The sequence below is a fragment of the Apus apus genome, chromosome 5 (assembly GCF_020740795.1).
Source record: "Apus apus isolate bApuApu2 chromosome 5, bApuApu2.pri.cur, whole genome shotgun sequence".
NCBI classification, from domain to species: Eukaryota; Metazoa; Chordata; class Aves; order Apodiformes; family Apodidae; genus Apus; species Apus apus.
The window spans coordinates 13,629,459-13,652,236 of NC_067286.1; the positions used below are offsets into that span (position 1 = coordinate 13,629,459).

The 22,778-nt window shown below is 35.9% G+C and overlaps 1 protein-coding gene across 5 annotated transcripts in view; it reads right to left on the minus strand.

Moving 5' to 3' along the window:
- The window catches only part of SOX6 (SRY-box transcription factor 6), a 370,949-nt gene that overhangs the window by 292,302 nt on the left and 55,869 nt on the right, over positions 1–22,778 (minus strand). The window contains exon 1 of one of the 5 annotated variants that reach the window (XM_051620580.1): positions 2,780–2,859. The exons of the other annotated variants lie outside the window; for them this stretch is intronic. The gene's annotated coding sequence lies outside the window, so the exon portion shown is untranslated. Of the gene's footprint in view, positions 1–2,779; positions 2,860–22,778 lie in introns of those variants that run through there. 5 annotated transcript variants of the gene reach the window in all.

The following is a 22,778-nucleotide window of genomic DNA, read 5'->3' on the forward strand; positions in this document are numbered from 1 at the left end:
CACTTCCTGTAAGTTTGACAAATGCCACAAATTATGTTTCAGTGTTTAGATCAATTAGTTTCTAATTCATTATCCTAGACACTAAGCAAGGCTCACCCTCTTCATTCTTCATAGAGACCTCATTTTCTCTAAATATACTAAACTAAAACGAAGTCTTCTCAGAAGAGTAAGGAGTAATTAAATGTTAATAAATAATTTGTTAAAAAATATTGAGAAAAATAATTTAAAATAAGTAAATAAGTTTTTGTACTTGCTTTCAGTTTAAGCTACCATCATTAAAAACTCATTTTTATGTTTACATGTTTAGGACATGAAATCAGAGGACATATTTTTTAAAATCGTGTGTATTTTTTTTTTTTTTTTTTACTTTTTTTTAATTGGACAAGTTGTCTAATTTTGACTATAGGTTGTAGACTATAGGTTATCAATTACTTCCAAGTAATTATTCAGCAGTTCTAGTTATTTAAGCTTCATCATCTTACACTTCGTTTTGTCAATAAATTACTTTCTAAACATGTCACCTAATAGGCTCTGATAGAGAATAGGAAATTTTAAAAAAATTATGTGAATCAGAAGCCCTTTTGGTGATTCATATGGAATGGTACTGCTGTGAATCTATTGCTAGATACTCATCAGACCATCTCTCTGGCCCTGAGAAAAACATTTGAACACGAGTTATTCTATTCTGGTCCAACACAAACCCATCTCTATGCAGTCTTATGATATAGTTCCAAATCCAAGCAGAATTAAGCAGTCCCTGTACTTACTGTTTTTCAAAAACCTAGATTGCTTGCTATGAAGACATCAGCACAACTCAAAAATATTGAAGGGTTTAAGTGGTACAAGAGGAAAAGCTATTTCCTGACATCAACAGACAGCACTGCTGCTTGCCTAACCAGCTCTGGAGACCAGTCAGGAACCTTAAGCCTAATGATAAGAGGGCATTGGTGGGGATCTCAACCATCTCTCAGAAAAGAGTATGCTATGTAAGAAGAATTTCTGAAAATTTAGATGAGCCTCTGAATCAAAAATCTAAAGTACAATCTTGATCAAACTACAGCTTTCAGAGACACAGACAAGCAATTATACAGAAAATAGAAAAAAAAAAAAAAAGAAAGAAAAAAAAAGCAGAGATTTGACTCAAAGTTTGGCTCCCTCCTTAGCTGGATGTCCACAGCTAAGAAGGAAAAATAGTGTGAAGAAATGGTTCACCATGCTCTATAATTAATTCACTGATTGGCTGTGTAAGAGTCCAGATGTTCTAGCTCCCATGAGTATAAGAATGGCTTCAAATTAAATAGATAAACTACAAGAGATATTGGGATATCCTTGTACAACCAAAGCTGAAAAGAAATCTCTCATATCCCTTTCTGTTCTCTGGTTGGAGGCCCTACCACAGATCTGATCTTGGTCATTTTTACCTTTCTTCAGAGGTCAGAAATTGAGTTGAATTGCAACACCATTATGGGCCTGGAAGATGACAACTTCCCATTTCAGTATGGATCACAAATGTTTGCCAACTTTTTGTTGAGAAATCAATAGTAATTTTTCAAATGTATTTTTTATATAACTCATTCACTCAGTACATTATCCTCAAATTTTCTACTACTAGAACAACTGAAATGACTTTTACATATGGATTCCAACAGGTTTGGGTGTTGTCACAAAGCTTCAAGGACTACAAAGACTACTAAGATTCATTACAGTCAGAACTAAATCACCTGTACTAATACCAGATTTTGTAGTCTGAGACAGATTTATTTATAGGGTAAAAATAAATTCTTACAGTATAAAAACTCTGGCCTTCTCCCTCTGTGAACTGAAATGTAGAAAAAAAATCTTCATTGAAGATCTACAGAACTTGTTATTGATGGCCTCTGTCTTTGTTATCACACAATATCTACAAATATGCTATTAATGAGTTTTCTGTTTTGTTATGAATACTAAGCTCTCTAACCATAACACTCAGGAGCTCTAAATAGGAGAGGATATACAGCAATGACATTGTGGCTCATATTAGATTCAGTTTTTATTTGTGGATCTCAAAGAACTTTGTAAAGATTTATCAGCATCGCCTTTATTTTACAAGTGGCAAAACACAAGCCCAGAGGGCTTATCTGACCCATTCAAAAATCCACTAGGATACAGGAGAAAATAAGAGAGTGCCAATGTATCAAATTTGGTATCTGAATTAGGAGCATAAATGGAAAGAGTGGAAGGTGATTCTTCATTGTCCATTTGGAGTTTCCCCCACAAGTTCTCTAGTCATTATTCTTTCCCACAATTTTAAAATTCTTTGAATAACTGCAGCACCCATGAACCTTCACAATCTTATTTTGAGATAGATTTTATTTTCTTTTAGCCCTATATAATTAAATACATAGGTCATTCTATTAACTACTCTCAGCTTTTCTGGTCTGAAATTTTCCCTATAGGAAAGATTTAGACCAAGCATACTCCTCTACTTACAACATTAAGATTAAATGAAGAACAAGATATGACTCAGAATGCCATTTCCACTTCAAATAAGTCATGTTATCATTTGGCACTTTTCATTGAGGCTCAAGAACAAAAAAAATCTGTGTCGTAGAAAACAGGTTCTCAGTTACCTCAGAACTCTTAAAAATAAAGGAATAAAAGCTACAGTGGATACATTTGGTTAATTAAGAGTTAAAGTTATTTTAAAGATTATGCCTTCCCTCATTTGTTACAAAGTGCCCTTTTGGCACCATGGAGATGAAAGGACATTTTTAACAAAGACTGCTTAGAAAAAAAATACCTTCTGCTACGCGGTTGTTTTATTCACAGAATGTGATGGTCAGCAGCCAGATGTCCAAGCAGTAAGACTATCAGCAACACAGAGCATATTAGTAAACCAAAGATCACAATTTGCATCCATTTTCAACTCCTAGAAAAAATAGCCAAAGAAAACTGTCAAGGCATTTATCTAGCTGGTGAAGAACACGCAGCATATGAGGGCCCTCAAGAGCCTTGATCAGCAAATTCCTTGCTGTGCTGGGGTTCCACCACAGATATCTACAAGGCATGAAAAACAAACCATACACACTAGGTACACTTACCAATGAGTTTCAGATCTCCCCCAGTCTGTCTTGTATTTGACAGGTCACCCTGAATATTAAAAGTTTCTTAATAAATACAGTATAATTAGATGATTCACAGATAAACCACTGGTATGAAGCATTAGGGTTCCACTACCCAGCAAGCTGCTTGTAAAGCTCTAAAATACTGTCTAAAATACTAAAATACTGTCCACATATTCCTCCATGGGCTTGTTGAAATCAGTCAAACTGAGTTTTAAGTGGAAAATTACATTCTAAGGTACAGATTTCTTTTCCTTCAAAAAAGTCTGTTCTCACAAAATATATTTTCTTAAAAGAGGGGGGAGGGGGGGAAGAGGGAGAAGGGGGAAGCATTCTTAACATTACAAAATTGACCTTCTGAAACTTGTAATACAAGTCCAGGTTATTTTTTTCCCATGAGGGTATTTCCCCACCTCCTCCCTTTTTATTACTCCCTATTGTATTTAGGGGGTTGTGGTGTTTGTTTTTTAAATTATTATTTTGTTCCTGTATTTTATAGGCCTGTCTAAAGTTAATTACATCTCCAATACATAGTTTTCTATTAATCTTTTAATTTGCATAGGATCAAAATGTACTTTGGTACAATGGCAGGGTTTTACTTCTCGTGTCAAGGGAGACTCCGTGCACTGTGCCAAAGCAAGCAATGGGTCTTGTCTTCAGTTTATCAGGGAGCATGTATGTCAATTTATGGCACTGAGCTGCTCTACTCCTGAAAAATGCTGGTCCTAAATTCACTGAGATATTTTCCTGGACTTTTCAGATTTATTTCTTTTTAAACTGGCCACAATCCTGGTGACCAGTGATCTCCTCAAGGGTAAATAGTAAGTATCTTAAAAATTCACTATTCTCAATGATTTGTTTTCATCAGGCATAGTCTATGCAGGAAAACTGTGGCCTGTCACATGTTTGTTAGAAAGATATTGCCTTTTTCAGAATTCCCAGAGCATTAAGTAGATGTCTCTGGAGGTTCTTTTACACATCTACAGATAATTAAATAGAATATATTACTTTTTTGTGTAAATTTTGTGCTTTTCAATCACTCAAATCTAATAAAGCCTGGTTTGATAGTACTAAGGATTCTCCCCTTTACTGTCTAGGAAATTGCAGGAAGTTTTTTTATTTCCTTTGTTAATCTGCTGTATTTCCCTCCTCTTCTTGGAACATCCCACAGACAGCAACGCTCACAAGCTGTATTTTGTGATCCAAGAAGTACTGGGGAAAACTCTAATATTAAAGAAATTTTACACCAAAAAGAACACCTACTGACCATATGTAATGCCTCAAGTTGTTCACAACTCGCCCCGTAACTTGCATCATAACACATTTATGTGGATCCTTGGCAACATGAGCATCTTAAAAAATAGTGAGTGTATGGATATATGTACACTAAATAAGAGACAAGGACAAGTTGTAGTACAGCGCTGCTTCTGCACTTGCACTGTGGTCCAAGTGATCAGTTTCAAGCATTAAAATCTGTGCACGTAACAGTGAATTTAGCACAAGTTATCTTTTTCATGTAACAGGTGCAAGTTTCACATCCTGGAAAGAATAAAGCTAAAGCACAGTTTGGGGCACTTTCTTTAGAAGAAGAAAGATTTCCTTAATTCAAATTTACATTTTGACACAAGTGGAAGAGTGAGATTAACATTTGGGGGGAAAAAGGAACAGTCTCTAAAACACATTTAGCTAGCAAGAATGTGTGGTGTTCTCAGCCTTCAGCTAAGAGGGTAATAAATGTACTTGCTTTTCAAGCCATTATTAGCTCTTCAGCACCTTGTCCATTCTAAACATGACCCATTAGCATTCCACTTAACAGGTTCAATCTCATTTTTATAGCATCTACAGATTATTTCTCCCTTTCTAGGAAAAAAATAGCTATTTTATCTAGATACTTTGTTTGCTGATGTGTGTCTTCTAAGCATGATTCTTCCACATACCTACATGGACTTGAACTATGAGCTAAAATGACAGGAATTACCCTTGGTTGAGCAACTTTATCTTTTTCTTCATTTCATTGTACTCTGCCTTGCGATATTTGAGTACAATTAATCAGGTGCTCTAATACAAGCACCTGTGCTAGCGAAGTCACTGCTGTTACAGTATCTCACTATTCCTAGAAGTTTAGCTTTATTGCAGAACACCATGGTGCCACCTTTTATAGACCTGTAACAAATGCCTGATGACTTTTAGGGTGTTGTTTTTACTTTGGAGTGTGGGACGTTGTTAGGAGCTATGACTGTTAAACTAATGCAAGCATGAGAATATAATCTTTTGTAGATCTTTGCAAATATCTATCAGGAATATACAGAAACCTTTGGAAAAGAAAACTTTAAAGGCACAAATTTAATGAGACAAAAATGAAAATTCCTTTTCCTTTGTTTTAATTTTTGAGGGAGGAGTTCATTCAAGTTTTTAACGCTTCCTATAGGTAACCATGGAACTTAATGCATGCCATTTCTTCTTCTTAAAGACTGGACATTCATTTGAAAAACAAATCCATGGGCTTTTGCAAATTTAAAAGCTATATCTTTCTGAAGAATCTCCATTTTAAACATTCTGTATAAGTCCTTAAAGTCAATAAATACTTTTTGAAACAGATGAAAGATAAATCCAAACAAGTACAAAAAGGCCAAAATATGTTAGGTAAATTGGATATATTTAGCACAAGTTCCTCCAACTTCTATATGAACAAATGAAGAGACTGTTCCCTTCAAAGGCCAATGTGATTAGGACAAAAACTTCACAAATTAACCTACTGTTTGATGAAGTTGTTGGGTTTTTTTTTGCCTAGAGTTATCACAAGTAGTATGTTAGCCATCTATAAAGCAAAGATTTTAATGATGTCTTTTGTTCTAGAATCTCTTGCAACACCTGCACATTTTAGCTCTGGCTTCCTATGATATAAGAAACTTAATTTTTTAATATTTTTTTTTAATTAATCATCATCTTGAGATACCCACAGAAAACATTAACTACTTGGACATAGGTAAAAAAGGGTTCAACCTATGGAGAGAGTAAAATGCTGAAAAATTTCTCAAAAACCTCCATCCACACAGACTGAAATGTTTACTGATAAGCATTGATACCACTCTAACTCCGGAGCAATTACATAAAAATCAAACTCGTCATTTTTCAGTTTACTGAACTGCCTATTTTTTTTAACCTTAAAACTTCACCACATATGTTTCAAAAGCCATTCTGCAGGCAAAAACAGGCCAAGTAACACATGTGAAGGATTCATTATTGTCCACAGAGTAAATAAGTCAGAATAAACGTTTACATGGAGGAAGGCCAGAAGGAGCTCATATTTCCATGTTTGTAGGTGTTTTAGTCAGACCCTAAATGTAATCTGTACATAGTTCTTTGTGGTTTCATAAAATGTTGTTAAACTGTCCAGCCTGGTGATAGGTACTATATGATGCTGCAAAAGGTTTACTGTTCTCAAAATCTTAGTGCTCCAGAAACAAACAATCACTTCCATCTGCAAAAGGAACCTGAATAAAAATAAAAACTGAAATGTAGTAGAAAGGAACACATAGACAGCAGGGGAAAAGGATCAACTGCCACAATTTATTGCTGTAGTTTAAACAATGCGGCAACTTTAACACAGTAGCAGAGGCAGGGCACTTAATGGCAATATTATTCTTATTAGAGCACTGCACTGTCAGAAGAAGAGTTCTTTCACAGATATTAAATATAGTAAAGAAAATGTGGGGAAGTGGTTTGTACTTCATGGCAAAATGGTATATCCTCCCCTTTCCTGTTATGATCCGTACTGGAACATACCAGACAACTAGTGAATGTGGTCTACTGTTCAAAAGCAGTACTACTGAGATGCTCCATGTCAAGCAAATAAATTTGTTTCCAGTGAAATAATTATTCTTATAGAATGTCATCCTCTCTCACAGCATAAGGAGACAGGTGATGACATTCAATGAAATGTGATTTTTATTCCCATTTTCTTGACATGAAGAGATATATGACTTACTCAGCTCCTTTGAATTATATGCCCTGAGGTCATTTCTTTTTTTTTAGAATGCCATCACTGGCTACATAATAGTGAAGTGACTAGGAAAAATGGGAATATTATTTTCCATTCAATATAATCCTGCATAAGCATCTGAAAGAGCAGCTATTCATGTAATATGCCCAGCAATATCGCAGTCTCTGGTTCTGTACTTTCAAAAGATAATCCTATCCACATTTGAGCTACTTAGGCATACCTGTGGCAAGTTACTGTGTGACAAGTGTTCCAAACATGACAAGAGCTATTATCTGTCAAGAATAAACAGAATCTATAACTCTTCATACCATCTAATATTTCTTTGCATTTCAAGTAATTAGCAGCTTATTCCAAAAACATTTGAATAGTTAACAGATTTGATACCTATGGTTAATCCTCATTAAAATTACGATTACATGATATAATTACATGTAAATACGAAAAATGAATTCAATAAAACTCTTACCCTTGTCAATGTTGGGCACTATGTTGGGAATCATACAGTAGGTACAATTAGATTTATACTGGTAAGCTAAAAATATTGGTGAAGATCTAAAAATGACGAACAGTGCCTTTTAAATTAATGTCTTATTAGTTGAGTGAAGTACACTGACAAAGAATAATTTATGCTTATTCAAACTGCTCTCGACATCTTCAGGTGTTTCCAAATGAGCTCACAGAAGAGTGATTAAATGCATCTGATAACAAGCCACACATTGCTGAAATTACTTACCGCCTCATTTTATGATTAATTAAACATGTAGATTAAAGTTGCAAAAGAATTTAGATTAATGAGCAAGTTAAGTCTTGCTGATATAAGTGAATTGGGAATTGGATGCTCTGTGGAACTTTATAAACATGCATTTTATAATGAGTAAGACAAGGCTACATGTTGAATCCTGGCCACAAGGGCCTTTGACGATGCAGTCTTTTTTAACATGGTTTGACAGCTTTCAAATAACATTCTACTATAGACTTTAAACTTTGTGCATTGCTGTAGAACATGAGACTACATAACTCACGTATTAGGAGTACAATTATTTCAAAGCTCTCCAAGGTAATGACCCCCTGTAGCAGCAGCTGTTCAGAAAAATTACAAGCTCGATTGTTATTTTAATCAGAGAGAGTTTAGCAGTAAAAGCAGTTATGCAACTAGTAAAATTATACGATGCTCCATCAGTAGCCTTAAAGCATCCTTCATAGTTCTGTTCCTCTCCAGTTCCCCTGCCCAAAAAACCTTGGTCTTATTAGTAAAACAGGGTGCTAAGTCATTCATGAAAAATTCAAAGCCATTTATTAAGTCTGGTTGCTGTGCAAGGCAAGGTAATGTTTAAATTTATGATGATTCTTATCAGCTCCAAGAGTGTCAAAATATCTGCTAGGCTTGCCAAGTGTCCAATTTTTCTCTTTAAGATCAGCTATACCTAATCCACATAGCTTAGATGGTGTCAGAAAACCAAGTTGGACTTTATGACTTTGCAGGGAAAAAGCAAATCAGATCACTCATAAAGATGTACTACACTTTGTACAAGGATGCTGAAATTGAAGGTACTGAACTATCTGTATATTTCTGTCATTTATAACAACTTTCATGACCTACAGAATGAAGTGACTTGCAGGCTCAGCTGGTTATTTTCAAACTTTTCAGTTCTTATTTTTAAAATATCTAGATAAGGATCCATTTCCTTGCTCTGCCTGTATTTATGCTGTGACTTCAAGATGTCAAAGGTTTAGCCAACAAAAATCAAGGAAAACAAGTACAATACCTTAATTTGGAATTCTACAGCAGAACACATGCTTTGAATTCTTTGACTTTATTGCTTCACTATAGCTCTTTAATACATGTTAACTCTCAACCTTCAGTTGTAATGAGACATGAGCATATCGTTTAGAACATCAAGACTGCCAATTCCTACTTACTCTGTGCAGATGCTCTAAAATAGTACATACTGCTTTAGGATCACAAGCCTCATCTGATTTATTAAAGATGGGACTGAATAAGTTATTTAGGGCAAGGCCATCCAGACATTCAAATTCTTGTTGTTCTTTCTTCTAAATAGTTGCAAACTTTTCATATACAGCTACTTGGGTAATCTACTTGAAAAATGTATCTGTACCAAAAAAATATTATTTATTAAAAAAAACAAACAACAACACACAAAAAACAACCTTATTTTGTATGCAGTGTGACAATCAGTTCTTAGAATGGGTTACTCATATTTGCTAAGTAACTCTGGCAATGCATTTTAGTACCGTTTGCTGGGCTCTCTGGCCTTCCTTCAGAAGACACTTCGTTAACTGTGTTTGGCCTTGTAGTGCAGCAGCCTGCAGCTATGTAAAGGCACTGAACTACTAAAATTTACTAAACTTCATTTGTAAGTAACTGAATTGCAAAGAAGTCTAGGAATTCACTTGTATGTTTTATATTCAGCTTTTAAAATTCTAAGACATGTGTGCTCTTCTGTTCACATCTGGGACAACTCTATATTGCTCTGAACTTGACAAAAACCTCAGCATACTGCAAGACAAACTAGAAGCAACAAAGTATGAAAGGAAACAAGTTTTCCTCATTATATGCCTGGCAATACCCCTGACAGAAAGCTTATTTTTCTTCAAGAAGTGGAAAACATAAGTTTACAAATAAAATTGCTTAAGCTTAAGTCACTACATGTAAGTCAATGGCAAATCCATGGTAGCATCACAAGGAAGGTTGTTTGGTTTTTTTCTACCTTTGATATTGAGAGGAAAACAAAATCTCACAGTAGGTCATCATTTGAAAGTGGATACCAAATACATATCTGATGTCCTTTATTACAAAATTGTCCAAAATCAATTAATTTCATCCAGTTCACTTTTTGCATGTATTTTTGTGCTTCTCCTCTATATGCATTTAATGCATTCTACTGAAGGAACCTCAATGCTTAGATGTAATAGTAGAGTAACACAAAATTTTGGGAAACTAATATCCCTAAGGTTTTAAGAGCACATCACAGGACAGAACAAAACAAGTAGCAACTTGCCACCTGGTTCAGAGTCCAAAGGAACAAGCTACTGAAAAGGTAATTCTTCCACTTGGCATTATCAATTTAAAAATTAATTCATATAATATTTTTTATCTAACTTAATTATCCTCCAGAAAACATTTGTTCCCATCCCATAAGATTGCCACTAAAGATCACATTTCCTGGATTTAGCTATTTGCTCAGAGGACAAGGGCAGCTCCACCCCTCTCCCTGTCACCATATTACACTGAAGCTGTATTCAAAATGGTTAAAAGAAGGAAATGGAATTATTGCAGAAATAGACTTTTAAAGGGCAATATGATCTTCAGTGAAGGACTAGGCTTCAGAAAGACTACACAAAAAAGTACAGTTAGCTGATTAAACTTGTAATTAATCTGTTAGCAAATCTCTGTTCATCCTGCTTTCAACCAAAAATAGCTTGTAATGTATTTTAAAAGACCTTAAAGAAAAGTTTCAAATGTATTAACAAATTAAAATTCTCACTCACATTTTTAAAAATTAACTTGGACACTTATAAGCTACTATACTATACACTCCTATAAACTTGCAGAAGGATTTAGACTCTTAAGTTGAATTGACTGGAATTTTTCATATACTCCAGTATTCTATAAACAAACTTATTACAGTTACCATGCTGTCTTCAAACTTTGCCAAACCTAAAGCAAAGCTCTGCCAGAAATCTGCTGCGATTTTTGGCAGAAATTCCAAGTCATGAAGAGTTGTGGGAGGGTCTATTATCAAGTTCATCTGAGGCAGGTATCTGAAGCATCCCCTAAATATGCATAGTGAAAATGGTATTTTGAAAGTTATACAGCAATTCTTAGGTTTTAAGATGCTTCATAAGTGCTCTGGAATAGTACACTTCTGCAGCCAAAAACTGAGACCACTTTTTACTATGCAGCTACTTCTACCCTGAAATCAGGTTAGAATTCTGTTATTAAGACACAGAAATCAAATCTTGCAGATGAAGCATAAAGATTTACAAGAACTATAACAAATACTTTGCCCTTGTCCATTTCTTCAAGAAGAGCATGTCCAGCAAATCCCATCCACTGTAGAATATGTTTTCACAAAAAGAAAAAGATTCCACTTCAAAGCTATCAGTCAGTGCTGACTACAGAGAAGGATCCTCCTACTCAGCTCTTCTCCAGAATTAGATCTTTCCAAGGTGTAAATATGAAAAAAAACTTAATTACAGAATTAATGAAAATAACTCTGGTTTATAGCCCATATCCAATTCACATACATGTCTTCTTACAATAGGAGAAAACTAACACTGAGAACTATTACCATTTCCTTTCTTCCTATCTCAGTATCTCAGTAATTGCACAAAAGCAATGCTAAAAGTTGTACCAAGGAACATCATGGCTTCCTGGCTTTTGTGTGTTCCATACTGCTGGACACAAGAAATCAAAGATGTAAAGCAGTTGGAAATGAATTGCTTCAAAAGAAGACACCTTCACACTGTAATATAGAATAAAAGAAGAAACCTTATGTGGAAGGAATTAAGGAGTGGCCTTTTAAGTCGTCATCATACTAATGTATGAAACAGATATAACATTCTCCTGCTGGCAGAGCTGGCTTGCATTCAGGATTGATGGAGAGAATGTTAACACAGGAATAAGCCCAATATGTACCACTATAAAATGGACACAAATATGTACTTGTGCCAGTAGCACATGGAGACAGACCAATGAATGCTCAGATGATACTTGATATCACTAGAAAAGTACAATATAATGCATTATATTTAAAGATAAGAACCAGGATGACATGTCTAAGCTTCCAGAGCTCTTCATGCTCCTTTCTCATTTATCTTCTAATAACCACCTTGAATTAACCTTAAGCATCTCCCTGTGCAAGTGTAAAAACCAAGGAAAAGTCAGGAGCATCTGCATATTTTAGGCTGTGACACAGCTGACATTTTCTCGGTTTTGTGAGATGAATTAATGCAAAGAGTGACTTCACAACAGTCACTTTGATATAGTTAAGAGGTAGTAAAGCTAAATTTAGATTAGCCAAATTAAACTAATTCTAATGAACTGGCAATACTGAAACTCCTTGCAGCAGTGGCTAATTTACCCTATTTGTTGAACGTAGATGTATCCTGTGGAAAAAAAAAAAAATCAAGCAACTAACTTATTACTTCTGTATCCTTGACCAATATCAAAACAAGACTCAATAAAGGATTCCCAAAATCTTACATATGAGGTTCCATTTCTGAGAGAGAATTGAGAGTAAAGCTATCTTTTCCCTCATTCTTTTAAAGGATCTAGAAGTTAGTATTATTAAAAAATACTGGAAAAATACTGTAAGGTACTCAAATATCATGGTGATGATGGCAACAGTAGGTACCCAAAGATAAATAACAAAGCTCAGTAGGCTTAGGGACTTCTACAGGAGTATTTTTCAGTCTGTCACCTCGCCAACCACCTTCCAAGGCAAAAAAATAATTCATTATTCTATTATCCTCCCCAAATCAACATTTTGAATTAACACTCAGATATTGATCCCCCTTTTTTTCTTGGAAACTGATTATTATTCATATTTATCCGAAATCTGGCAAGTAAATGTTAGATATATTCAACAGAGAACAACAGGGGATGTTTTGGAAGGGCATCCAATGTTGCATGTTACTTGGTTTTAGCTCAAGCCAGCTATCTTCATTATGATGTCTAACAGGTATTCAAAGAGACAGAATTGAATTTCGTCATTCCAGAAAGTCACGTATCTCCTATGTATGGCAGAAATTTAATCCAAATGGATCCCACAGCAATTCCATCAAGATCCTAAATATGAACAAGAAAAAGTAAAGGGTTTTCAAGCACTCCAGATGAGTACTCTGGGAGCAAAGAACTAGTCATCTACCATGCATCACAGGCTTTTCAACGTTTCCTTTTTTCCCTAAGATGAGTTGAAGAATGGAAATTAGTCTGGCAAACATATATTTCTCTGCTTAGAGAAAGCTAAGCAGAATGAGGACAGATTACTTCATCCATCAGAATGACAAATTCTGCACCTTTATACGCTCAAGTCCCTTCTGTGAGGTTCTTACGATTTGAGCAATTCAGTGGTACTACTGTGAACTCCTTACTACTTTTTTTTTTTGTTTAAAACAAATTAACAGAGAAGTGTTTAACAGTAGAAAATAAGTGCTGAGAACATCAAGTGACTGTGCTCTAATAATAACCAAACACTTGAATACCTTAGAGTATGAGTGGGTTGGCTCAGACTCTAAAAAACAAAAACACAGATGGGTTTTCCTGTTTTTATTTTACTTTTGTTTTTGTTCTTTCTTCCCCCTCTGTAACAGGAATGGCAAGGAAGGCCATGAATGCCAGTTTCTGTTTGTAGCACTATTTATGTGACTGGATCAGATGTTTAGAAAGAGTGGATTGCATCATGGGGTTCATGCAACATAGCAATGAATGATCAGAAGTAAAGAGTAAGGAGTAAAAGGGAATTCTTTCACAACAAGAGCTATAAACTATTCAAGGGCACTGCCGGGTTCAAAAGATGTTAAAAAACCTCGTATCAGGAAAGAACTTCAATGGTATTGAATCAGGGATTATCTTTTTTTTTTCTCATTTCAGACAGGAGGGAGCATTAGTATCTAAATTTGCAAAGACAATGAACCTTATGATCTTTATTGCCACATTAAACAGCAGCTTTAGCAACTTCTCTGAAAAATCATTTGTGTTTGGAGCTCTGTAGATTAACAGGATGCCCAAACTAATCCAGGAGTCTAAAAACAGGACTAATATTCTCAAACCATTGTATTTCAGTAGACCTCTCATGCATTGGAGCTTGGATGGAACTATAATGGCTACTCCACTTCATAATCTAATATCTGTTAAAGACATTTAAATACTTCCTTAGTAATATTACTTCCTCTGGTTACAACAACTGCAGACTGAGATGTCCTGGGAAAATATTCTCTTATCTATAGAGCCTCTGTTTCTGTTTCTATCCTTCATTAATATTCAAATCACCTTCTTTCTCTGCAGCTGGTGGAGAGGCACTTCACTTTTTTATCCTAGCCCTGATAATAGCAGAACCTTAACCAAGAACAGGATGTGTCTTGGACCACCTTTAGTCTTTAAAGTTTACAAAACTCTTTGGTTTTTTAGAAACTTTACAGCAAAGCAGAGAAAGTATCCCATAAAATGCTGCAACTAGGAATAATCCTTTTCTGTAATTTTCCCCTGATTTTAGAACCATTATTTTAAATGCACTGGACATAGATAATGCATAAGAGGCTATTCCAGAAGATCGCTCCGGTGAGAGAAGAATTTTCTTTCTTTTTTCTTTCTTTTTTTTCCTTTTTTTTTTAAGAAAAGCAAGCACAATCTCAAAAATATGCTGCTTTCCCTAATACTAGGTAACTTCTCCTTTTCACTCACAGAAATACTGAAAATTGTCATTCTAAATCTTTGACAAAAGACAGAACATTTTATGACAGCAGAATTCAAGACTTCTTTCAGCATTGTCTATTAGGCTTGGAAAGTGGTTTTGCAAACAGACTTTTGTAACACTATCAAAGAGATCTTTAGACTGGTCAAATTTCACAGCAAAATTAAAAGCTAAGTTTGCACTGAAAACTAGATCACTTCACTGAGTCAAAGAGCTAAAGACTACAACAGTTGCTTTTAGTAATATCATGTATACAATCCCTGGACAGAATTATGTATTTATTACATATTTCAGTGACTTTTCATATGCAGTATTGGGGGGAAGCACCTGTTTTAGTGGCTTTATTTTATTATTTAACGTATATAAAAAGTTAAACATATTTACTATAAATAACATTTTCCTCCAAAAAAACCAAAACAAAACAGTTTTACTTTGTAACTAGATAAAACAGAGAATATTTCTAGATCTTGGATCTAGTTATACTATTTATCTCTATGGTAGTTCTTAGTGGTTGTGGGTAGCTTTAGTGTTGTTAGTATCTCTGTAGCTTATAATTGCACTTACTAAACCATGCTAGAGGTAGTAGCAGGTGCTGGTACTACTACTACTACTGTATTTTTAATTATAATCTTTATAATTAGTACTACAGTCATTTCTAGAGGCTTTCACTAATCCCTCTTTTGGGCACCAAAATTTAACATCTATGAGAAGATTTTAGTTAAAACATGTAGAATAGTTAGTCAAAGATTAAGAAAGAAAACCAAGGTGCAGTGAGCTGCTCAGAACCATAAAGCCAGGGACAGTAACCACTGGACACACTGCAGATCAATCTGACTGGACACATACACTGAATGACTTTGAAGGTTTCGCATGTTCTTAATTCATGAAAACAAATACCCTGTCTATACACCCAAACTGCAGAGAAACTCCACCAAAAAACATTTAGGAAAAATATATCAGAGTATGGCAGTTACCTGAGAGACTGAAGATTTCCACTAACTCTCAAGGAGAAACAACTACACGCAAGTTGATCCCTCCCATCTTTACCAATTCAAACCACAAAATTAGGATAAAGCCTCCCTTCCACTTGGAGGTGCAGCTCCCCTGAATGCTAGTGTTAATCACACATGCTTACTAAGCAAAACAAATGGCCCTAAATTTAATTGGGCTGGATAGAACAGTATTTCAAAAAGCAGCTGTGGTTGGTAGCCATCAAATTTATTGGCAATCCTTATAAAACTGCCCCCCAAACACAGACTGTATCTGATCTCAAGTTAAGAAGGCTTTCCTCTAAAGAGTACTGAATCACTTTAACATAGATTCTACTGCTGCCTTACTCTGCTTTCAAGGTAGCTAGTAAATTCAGCTTTACTACAGTCCTATAAAGATGTGAAAGAACTGTTATAGCATCTAAAAATGAGCTGTTATCTCTACACCATTCAGAAAACTCTAAACAGAATACTGATGAAAAATGTTAATGATAGTTTGCTGCATTGCCAAGAGGAACAAGACAATTCACTATATTTTTGTTATAAAATGTAAATTATAATGTCCTAAAGAATCCGCCACAGCTTCAAGAAGGACTAAAAGGAAGATCTAAACTGTATTTTAGTAATTTAATTTTTAAAAAGAGCTATCCAGCATCCATACTTACACAATCAGTACCCTCCCAGCAAATACCCTCCAGTATTCACAGAATTTTAACTTCTGCAAAGTCCTGACATTTGCAGTGAAGTACCTCAAAGTACTTAAAGCACCTTGCTGAATTAAGGTCTAATCATATATGTATATACCTCTGAGCTGTTTGCATTAGATCATCAATACAGTCTCAATAGACTGGATAAGTGGTGAAATTCAAAATTTCTAATAATTTAAAATGTTAGAAATTAACCTTGAGTCTGTGTTCCTGAGGAGATGGACTGTCTCCTTTACCACATCCATGCTTCTGACTCTGAATTTCAAGGCTGAAAATATTTTTTTTCTTGGCCAATGATAATGAAATTATTTTTCAGTTCCAGCCTATTCCCAAACTCTGTATACTACTCTGTATACCACATTGCCTTAGTCCTACAACTCATAAATGGCACAAAAGGTACTGAGAAAAGGCAAAAAGGGTAGGCAGTGTATCCCCTGGCATCTCTGCATGGCAGCTGGTGAGACAAAACAAAAAAGCAGATCACTGCCTAGAGAGTATATTGGCAACTCTCAGTTGCATCTGGGAACAATGGCCCATCAAAGCTAACTACATATTGTTACCATCCCTACCTAATCCAGGCAATGGAAAAGTACAAAGTCCTCTAGCACATCTTACCACCTTTTATTCACTTGCACCTCCATTTTCCTGAGTCTTGTAAGCATATACACAGTCATTATTACAGCAGATTCTACAGTGTTACCATAAACACCATCCAGAGCCAGGTTGGGGCAGAAGAGAAATACCTTCTGCTGCCAGAAGGTATTTATTCCACCTTCCTACAAAACCTAGAGAAGCCAAGGTGGTCCTATTTCACGCTTCCACCTCATGAATCTAAGGAGAAATCAGGATAGTGCAGAACTTCCCTACCTGGAAACCCTAGGGGCTGGGAAACATGTTTTGGAGGGCTGGATTATTTTTGCAATACTGAATTTTTGAGCTATTGGGTTCTAAGCCTGCACAGTCTTAAGCTTGCAGCTATTGGCATATTTGACATTTTAAACTATGAAATACCAACCTATTTTGAAATTGTCCAAATCATTAGTTGTGGAATTTTCCTAGCACTTCATGAATACCACTGTTAATTGGGCAATTAACTCGAAGCTACAGAATATGCTGTGATGGCATGATATGATATAAGCCATGTAAAAGAAGGAACAGCCAAGCAACTCAGTATGTTGAAAGATATTAATGAAGTGGCAAAATCTGCCAGAAAAATAATAATGGGTGATTTTAACTACCCCAATATTAACTGGTTGAATAACACATCTGTACATGGTTTGGAGAAGCAGCTTATTGATACTATAAATGGCTTCTTTTTGGAGCAGCTCCTTTTGGAGAACAGAGGAGGAGGAGTTCCACTCAGTTATTAATTTGTGTGTGTGTTTGTGTAGAAAGCAAGCACGGGTGTTCTACTAAGCAACAATGGCCACAGGACAATGAGTTTGAATCTCAGTGATGAAGTATTTCAAGTGGTAACCAAATAGTTAATGGCAGGTGGGTGGTTGAGGGAAACCCCATAAACAACGGTCATCTAAAACAAAGGCTGTTTTGGAGGAACTAAGGAGTTTATTCACACACAGAAACAAGCCACCAGAGAAAAGAGAGAGGTGGGGGGAAAAGCAAAAAAAAGGCTGGCACGTTTCTGGGGTAAAGTACCTCTGTGGTCTTGAAAACCAATCTTTGAAGGCATAACTCCACCCTAAATGCTCTTAACAGGACAGAACAATAACTGTTGCTACAGCTTGCTGCTAGAATGGCACAATCTGAAACAAATCTTATCATATATTGTTTCAATAATTATATATTTATTCACGTAAAGTGGCCAGTGAAGAGAATGCATACATGTTATCTAATGTGCAAATCTAGTAATCCAGAGTAAGATTACACAGGTCTTGCAGCTGTTTTGAAGAATACAGCAAAAAGATATTAGAATATGCACAGTTATGTTCCCCTCGTTATTCCTTAAAAGTTATAATTATGTCCGTAAACAAATAATCTTTATGAACAAGATATTAGAAACCAAGAAACTAACTTACAGAAAAGATACATGCAGAAGTGTCTGGGGAGGGACTTTTTACAAGGGCTTGTAGCGGGAGGTAATGGGTCAAAACTGGAAGAGGGGAGACTTAGATTAGACATTAAGAGGAAATTTGTAAATATGAGGGTGGTGAGACACTGGAACAGGATGCCCAGGGAAGCTGTGGAAGCCCCATCCCTGGAAGTGTTCAACGTCAGGTTGGATGGGGCTCTGAGCAACCAGATCTAGTGGGAGATGTCCCTGCCTATGCAGAGGGGTTGGAACCAGGTGATGTTTAAGATCCCTTCCAACCCAAACCACTCTATGATTCTGTGACGATTCTATGGCAGTAAGAGTAACTTACTAGCTGTGATCATCTAGGAGCAGGGCTGTGAAGGGTCAGAAATGTAGCTTTTTTCCTTGATCATATTTCAAGACCTGGAGATTTAAGAACATATTAAGTTTCCATACTGGATCAGAAGAAACTTGGAGTGGGCAGTAACCAATATCTAGTATTTCAGAGGCAAGTGAATATATCTTCTTTTGCACTACACAAATCTTTGGGCAAAAGATTCTTTTAAAACCCACTCACACTTCTTACAAACAGATACTATGTCATGCTTTGATAAACACAGAGGAGAGTATAAGGATTATTAGTTAAGGTGGGATGCTAACGTAATGTATAATCAGTTTTAAAAGGTCAGTACCCTAGCAATAATAAAATTTGCCCAAGCAAGATAGAATAACAGACTTCAAGCAAATAACTATTGTTTAGTGGATACAGGGCCAGGGGGAGGTGGAAGACCATTACAGGGGAAACGTCTTTTCAAAATTTATATTATATTCTGCAGCATGATTTGGAAGAGGAAATGTTCCATAAAATCAAGGCTTTCTAACCAAATTTTTAAAATACTGGGTTAAGAAGCAACAAAGAGACACAAACCCTAGTGCTGACAATTACAGAGCATTCCATCTTAGAAAGAGTAATTTCAGCTATTTAATTCCACTGCTGGGTTTTATAGAAACTATTATCACTTGGTAAAAATGGAACAATGAAATAAAATGTTAATAGTACAAACAAATATAATATCTTTAAGTAAACCATTAGTGCAGGCTCTGTTAAGATCATAGAATCAGAGAATCATTAAGGTTGGAAGGGACCTTAAAGATCATCAAATTTCAACCCCCCTGCTGTGAGCAGGGAACCCTACCACTAGATCAGGTTGCACAAAACCTTGTCCAAGCTGGCCTCAAAAACCTCCAGGGATGAGGCATCAACAACCTCCCTGGGCAACCCATTCCAGTTCCTCACCACCCTTACAGTGAAGAATTTCTTCCAAATATTTAACCTAAATCTCCCCTCTCTCAGTTTAAAACCATTACCCCTTGTCCTGTCACTACCCTCTCTGATGAAAAGCCCCTCCCCAGCTTTCCTGTAGGCCCCTTTCAAGTACTGGAAGGTGCTATAAGGTCTCCTCGGAGCCTTCTCTTCTCCAGGCTGAACAGCCCCAACTCTCTCAGCCTTTCTTCATAGCAGAAGTGCTCCAGGCCTTTGATCATCTTGGTGGCCCTCCTCTGGACCCTCATTCCTGTCAATTTCCAGGTGAAGATCATCTCCCCTTCTAAATCAAGCTTTTCTTTTTAAACCGAAAATAAGAACTTAAAAGGAAGCCTTGCATTTTGTGAACTGTTTCATTGGGGAAGACGGAAATGAATGGTGAAACTTCAAGAACTCAAGTAACCTGCTTTGTCTTAGCATCAGAGAATTGGATTAATTACTCCCCAGGGCTTTTTTGCTCCCACAGGGAGCATCTTTCAGACTAACTTTCAGAGCCAGGATTATATAGTAATCTCTAATAAACCCATAAAGATAATATGGCATTTACGCAAGTAAGAGTAGCCTTTGAATGTTCTATGATGCACAGAACTGAACACATAACACCACGTATCAAGAGCAGAAGATGCTCCCTAGTAACTCAGATGGATTTTGTTCAATATCTTCTTAAATAGTTATCTCAAAATATCAATTTGTCATCATTGTGCATGAACTTAAACTACTAAAAGTAAAAATTAGTATTTTCACATTATTTATATATTAATTATCAATGAAAGTACTGTCAAGAGAAAAAAAATTAATTCATGAAAAATTAAATTTTAAAATATTTTTTAAATCCACTGATTTTTGAATTTACCTTTGTACTCTAATATCTTAAAGTAAAATTTTAATGAAGTCTTCACTTTGACAAGCTCTTTTTAATTAACTTCAGAAATGTGAGTGGTTTACAGTAGTCTTTATCAATTTTTTTATTAGGTATTAACAGTAATGTTTTACCTACAAGAAACCATTATCAGATTTCTATCGAGTCAGGCTTTGGTATACACCACAGGTCTTGATACATCTAGCAAGCAGTTAACCTCTTACCCCACACTCTCTTGTAACTGTGATTATGATGAATGAGTGGTTAGTTCTAAGCAATTCTGGTTTATGTCAATAAATTATCAAACCGCCATTGGTATATGTGCATTAGGAAGACAGAGAGAAAATGAAGCTGTCTGTGGACACTTTATAACCCTCAGCCTTGTAAGTAATGTGATTTGAAAAGTTAATGCTGACATCAACTGTTCATATTGTTCCTCCATAATATAGTATAAGACACCCGTTGTGTAATTTACATAGAATGAGGAATACTGTGTACATGCTACTTGCAGCATGGCTTAAAGAAAATTCTCTTTAGAGTTTTTTTAAGATCCTGCATTGTAGTTATTAAGTGGCCTGAGGCTTTGACTTTTGTGATGAACAACCATTTCTTTTAAAAATATTTTGTCTCTGCAAATGCCAATCACTTACACAAAACCTATGGGACTCTGTCCAGGTATGGACTTGTAAAAATACTTTGCTTTCACGTTCTTAATTCACTTCTTAGCACAAATATTTCCTAACAGACTCCTCTCTCCCAGGCTCTGCATTTCATTTCAACAGCATGTAGAATTCCTTGAATAAGGATTTCCATTTTATTCCTTAGTACTTTCACAAAGAATTTTTTAGACAGCAGATGGATTGTAGTGCATTACACGGATCTCACACAGCACACATATGGAGCAGCAGTAGGGGAAGGAGGTCCTTCCTTACATCCAGAGCATGACAATCCTCTGAAAAAGTATTTCTAACAGCAGCCTCACTACATGGCTCAACTTCATCAAAAGTAAAGACCATGTACATGGCCTCTGTCTTCATGCAATGTGTCAGAAGTTGGTTGGGCAGCTCTCTCACACTCTGTGGTGCCCTCATTTTATGAAGTGCTAAAAAGTCTAATGGCATGAAAGGTTTTGGGCTTAAACGAATGAAAACTGATATTTTGTATGTTTTGTCTCGTGGCATACCTTTCATTCTTCATAAAGAATCACAGGAGATTTCCATGCTATGTTAAATATCAAAATCCTAGAAGCTGTTTAAGTGCATTATTTGCTTATTATGAGAAAAACTGTTTAAAGCTGGCACAATGCATGTTGTTTCCACAATATGAGCATTCTGTATATCTATTAATTTATCTTCTGCCAAGAAACAGTTGGTATGGGCAATAGGGGAGCAGCCAAAATAATGTCTGCTGTACTCAGAAGGTAAATGGGAACTCAGATAGGAACATGCTCCTATGCCAGCATCATGCAACAGATACTCTTTCTATTAGAACTGAAAGTCCCTAGGTGACCTCTCGCAACCACACAGCATCAGAAAAATTCACAGAGTGGAGTTCATCAGACATCTGAGCTAGAAGCACAGAGCAGGGAGACAGAACTTCAGGTACTAAAAAACAGAACTTTTCATAGTTTTGATTGGACTGCTGTACTGTACTCAGCAGATTAATGTGCCAGCCACCTTTCTCCCTCCTTCAGTCTTTTTTCCACACCTTCCTCTCTTCAGATACAACTACAAAGCTCTGGTTGGATGCATCTATGCAGATACATACCAGCTATTACTCAGGTTTAAAGTAATTTAATTCCCCCTTCCATTTTGTTTCTACTCAACTGAGTCTGTCTTCAGTTCATCATGGTGCATCCCCATAATGCTATATTGGCATGTCACAAATGTTAACAGAAAGGAGAAGGGCTCTGATACCTCCAGCACACACATGCCAAAAAAGTACAGATGTTGCAGTAAATGGAGCTTCCAGTAAGGCATCACTTTGCTTTCTTAATAGGAATTTTGAAAGAATAAGCTCCTCTTAGAAAGAGGTAAGGAATAAGCTGATAAACACCTCCTTGACCAAAATGCTGATGAACAATTATATCTTAAGAAGATAAAAATAGAGATGAACTTTTAAAGAGTTGAGTTCAGTACTCTGCTTTTCTAGAAAGTGTTAGCACTATATTTTCCCAGATAAATTAACTGTAATTCAGTAGAACATCAGATGTTATCAATTACACCTGTAAATAGTGCCAAAGCCACATAAGTCTTCACTTGCTCCAAATAAGTTGTGCCATCTTTGATTTTATCATGTAAATATTCACAAAAGTTTTCTCCTTTTAA